The 5,048-nt window shown below is 37.6% G+C and overlaps 1 protein-coding gene across 3 annotated transcripts in view; it reads left to right on the top strand.

Annotated features, from left to right (window-relative positions):
* The window catches only part of TfAP-2 (transcription factor AP-2), a 67,375-nt gene that overhangs the window by 58,991 nt on the left and 3,336 nt on the right, over positions 1-5,048 (top strand). The gene's annotated exons all lie outside the window — the stretch shown is intronic.

Here is a 5,048-nt window from a genome sequence, read left to right as displayed (position 1 = left end):
CAATTATATTCCACAAATTCCTCTGCGATATTTTTAAAGTTATATTCATCTAATATACAATTTTGTACAGGAATCTTGAACTTTATAATAGGTGAAGAAACTTTTACGTTCTTGATTTTAAATTGGGTTCTACGTTCAATCTTAATACGAAATAAATGTAGTCTCCATTTTTCATTCCCCTACGTATTACAACATTGGACATTAACTAGCTATTTCGATCCTGCAAGTAATACTTCTACAAAATGACTCGAGAGTCAAGGAAGCTCCGAAGATATAACGATCTTCCGGCTTTTAAACTATCTTTACTCATCGTAATCACCAGTGCCGCAGACGACACTCTGTTACAACTTACTTTCATCGGTACAGCTGAACGTATCCAAAATGACATTAAACATTTTTTCATAAGCAAATTTGCCAATAACCAGTACGAAACAGGATTGAGTCACTTAATCAGGATCATCGTTCGCGATATCCCTTAATACACGACGAGGTTTCGTGCGCAAAGATTAACGAACCTCTAATAGCACAACTGTAGAATCGCCTAAGTATTGGTGCGGATGTTGCTTATAATTTATAGCCGATGATGTCATGCGTGTAGTCAAAATGTCTTGGTAATATGTCTCTCATGATTCATGTTTAATTATTATTAACTGTTCATTTAATACGCCTTAGATATTTTAATTAATATTATAAAATACTAGTTCCAAAACAGATCCCTAGCAAAAAGAATAACTGTTCATTATATTTTTCTAATTTACTTCCATGGCATGAGATAGATAAAAAGTATATTATTATAGCTTCTTCATAACACATAAATTAAATGATCGTTTCTATTAAGTGTCGCCAGTTCGTATTATTACTATCCTGTTCATCGATCTAATTAGTTATCTACTGCAGATTTTCAAACTCGTTTCAATTGCCATACAGAATCATCCATACATTTCGAAGAAGGAAGTCGATCTCAGCTACGACCTCGACTCGTCTCTGTTTCACGTGTATAAAAAAGCAATAAACGTGTACTTTATCATACGCGCCATCATCGCCTATTTGAATAACTGGAATAAACACGTCGAAGACGTAGCGGATCGCCGAATGAAATCTAATCGTTTGTTGCACAACGTGTAACCCTGTAGATTTCTGACAGTGAACGGAGTCGTTAATTGGAATTCGCTTATTTCACGGTCCATGAGTCGTCGGAATCGAGAACTGAATGCATCGATTCCGTTTTTTTCACGCTTATTCACTCCAATATTTCACGCCAAATGTTCACTATGAAATTCACGATTCATCGCTTTGTAAGATTATTCTCGCTCGTAGATCTTTATCTACAGTTTATACATCCAATATCAATTTAATGAAGCATTTACTAAATCACAGACACGTTCTTAAACACAGTAGAAGAAATTCTTCCTATTGAGTCAAATAATGATCAGATTTTACTCATAGAAAACTTCGAAAGAATATGAAGGATGTATGTAACTTGCAATAAACGTACATCAGTTTTGAAAGGCAAAAGAGATATTAATTCACATTTAACTTGTCAAATTGACATCTTAAAATTTTGGAACGTGTCTTAATTCAACTACTTATAAACGCGAGCCAAATTCGGGTGAAATTGCGAAACGTCCACGTGCGTCTAACATGTACATGCATGTACGCGATAGCCGTTGAAAGAGTCGAGCACAGCGAAAGTGTGGGAACCTCCTCTCGAGGACATACATAAACGCACCAGGTGTATAGGTATTACTTTGGTCGCGTACGATTAACGCTTATATACCCGTGCGTGATTCATGCGTAAATTCGTGTCTGGTGACGCAACCTCCGTTACACGAACTCAGTTTTGACCGTCGGTCCACCTGGCGCATCGCAATCTTTTTTTCTTACGGGAAATTCCAGTCTCCCTTTCATCTTTCCGATGTCAATTAAAAATGATTGAGCTTGCGTTCAATCCTGCTCGGCGTTAATATTTGAACTTGTAACTTTATGAACTCTTCCCAATCTTATATCATTTTCATTTTTAAAAAGAACACGAATGATTGATAAAAAGAAATGAGCAATGATACGTTCTAAAACAGCTGTTTCTACTGATTACGATCAGGACGAAGTATGCATATATTATACATAATAATTGCGAGGAGCAAGCTTTATGGTATCTTGCAACCGTCTGCATGCTTTCGGTGTATTGATCGAGAGGGTCTGAAAACCGCAACCAGGTATCTGAACACCGTTGTCTCAAGGTACGCGGAAGAGAATGCCTCCCCGAAATCCTTCTTCAGGTTTCGATTATCGAGACACATTACAGTGGAGCATAATTTGCGGTCAACGCTCAAAGATTGATCACCTCACGTAGACCTATCGATTATGGCAGATCGGCCTGTAGAATGATACTGTCGATATACCGTTCGATCAGAAAAAAATTGTGATGCCGATTGGAAGACATAATTATAGTCCGAGAAGAATAAACATGAAAGGTGAAGAACGAGAATAACGGCGATTCGAGTCATTCTTATCTCAAGATTTTATACATATGTGTGACTGTACATACAAATATACATATATCTTTTTAAATTATCTATTCACGGTTTGATCGCGGATGAAAGACGTTGAAATATTCTATCTAATGTAAGTAATCCCTCATCTTCCAAGTTAACGCTAAACTTCGAGTTATAGTTAATCCTTTCACCGGAGAACAAGGTAATTTGTCATGCGAAAATGTCTCATACGTTGCCAGTTTATTAGTCACCCTGCTACTAAAAACAGTATTAAGATGCAATCACGTTTTCTACAATACAAACTAATCTACCGTACAACATGGAATTGCAAAGCTTTTCTACATAATTTTATCACCGTGCTAATTCATTAATTTATTCATAGATCAATACTTGCTGTTTTCCTACGCTATGATAATGCACTTTCCATATCTGGTTCTTTGTAAAGAAAATTGAATGTTGCCCACCCGAGATCGATGAAACATGTTAACATGTTTGTCACGTTACGTTGTTTCTATGAAAATGTTCACGTTACACATTGTCCTCGCGCGATTCGATTACTCATTGCTAATTTAGTACCGCAATTACCGAACTGAAGACGTGAACAGTAAGGCTGGTTTTTTAATTGAGATCCACGAGCGCCTCGTAATGGTCGCGTTTTTCGATCCGGCGACGAACATAGTAAAGTCATCAAGTAAAAAGGCTTGATCGTTAATTCGCGAGTCACGTTGCTGATTCGTTCGCGTGTACCAATCTGCAGTTCGCATCTGCAATCACCCTCGGACCAATCTGTGGTCCTCATCGCGCGTTCCATTCGTCGCATTGAGTTGTCTCGCGTCATAGAATTATCAGTAATCTTTCGGGCCAAGCGTTTCATAGGAAACACATTTCCTTTTATATAATTACAATGTTGTATAATCTCTTGTATGAACTTCTAATATTATCAATTTAGAGATAATAGAGTCAATATAACAGATTTATAATAACGATTAATAACTAAACGTTAGGATTTCAAAGAGAGTCATTGAATCCTTTCGCAACGACTATAAAAGGAAACGATTTCAACGACTCACGACGATGTATCAAACTAATCCTGATACGAGTACAAAGTCATGCACACGTACATCTTAAAAGGGAACGTGACGGAGATACAAATTCAGTTAGAACAAAATTAAAAAAGAGTTATGAAATAAGATGCGAGTCCGCATGCAAATCAGCACGACGTCTCGATGCAGTTCGAAATCCGCGGAGACGACCTGTTGCACTTCTCTACGTGCCGATGTGCAGAAACTCGCATTCACGATGAGCTTAACCCATTTACATCATTAGTGTTCCTTTCAATTTTCTTGAAAATTATCATAACTGCGTGTACACGCCTATACGTACACTTATGGTTAAATTCAATAAAACAAAAATATTAGGTATATTTTTCATTCAGTATGCATTACGTTCGATGCAAATGGGTTAATCCAGGCCTCGAGGTTTAAGGATCGAGTTTACACGACTGTTAAGACAGCTGTAAAATCGCTTATATCCTTGAACCTCTATCAGGTAGCCGACGTTGAGAAATAAATATTGTATGGAAAACCGTAAAATCTGTTTAAAGACATTCAGAGATTCAATCGATTGCTCGACGTAGAACGGCCAGTAAATTAATTCTGCACATCTCTAGTGCTTTACATGCAAGTACAAATGGGAGGTCGTAAACAGCTTTTACGACGCGAGATTCTTTAAACATATTCGATGCTTTTTATTAGATGATCAAGCTGAAGATTCTCGCCGCTGGATAATCCTACACGGAATTATTAAAAATTTTCCATTTAAGTCTATCAAAGGAAAACTAGAAACAGTTGCAATTTGTACTTCGTGTACTTTTTATTTGGAAATTGCAATAAATTGGGAATTCATTAACTGCTAATGAACAGTTCGAAGGACGCGAAATTCTTTGTACATGTTCGCCTAATTCTTTGCGTACACGCCTCTTTATTAGATGTTCAACTGGAAGATTGTACCTGGATAATCTTAAGAATTGCCATACATCGAAGGGAAAGTAGAAAGGGTCACAATCAGCATTTCGTTTTCATTTGGGGAAAGCAGGAAATTGGATAATTCGTTAACTGGTGACTCTAGAGGCGGCAGTAGGACCGCGGGTTGACTCGCTTGTCGATAATAGTACCCAGCGGGTCCGCTTCCATCTTGCACGAGACCCTGCTTGTAGGTACCTAATTATCTGCCATCAACGGAAGAGAGAGAGAGAGAGAAAGAAGAGAGAAATGGTGACGGATGAATTGTTCCGAAAGGGGACACCACGTGCTGAAGAGAAAGCACGTATGGCTGTTTCATTATCGCAAATTAGTTCGGTCCTCCTCGTGAAGAACGATCTTGTAACTGGTGCGCGGAAAATTACTTTCGTTTGTTTTAAACCAATGTTCAGCGACAGAATTTGTCAATCATGTATTAAGGATGTATAGGCTATACACTTAAACAATGCTAGCATGTTGAATTTGTTATTATAGATTCCTATTACTATTAACAAGCTACCTGCGAAATTTTAAATCA

Source organism: Ceratina calcarata, unplaced genomic scaffold (assembly GCF_001652005.2).
Source record: "Ceratina calcarata isolate Rehan_Ccalc_2016 unplaced genomic scaffold, ASM165200v1 scaffold144, whole genome shotgun sequence".
Classification (NCBI taxonomy): Eukaryota; Metazoa; Arthropoda; class Insecta; order Hymenoptera; family Apidae; genus Ceratina; species Ceratina calcarata.
This window is presented reverse-complemented; position numbering and strand designations above follow the sequence as displayed.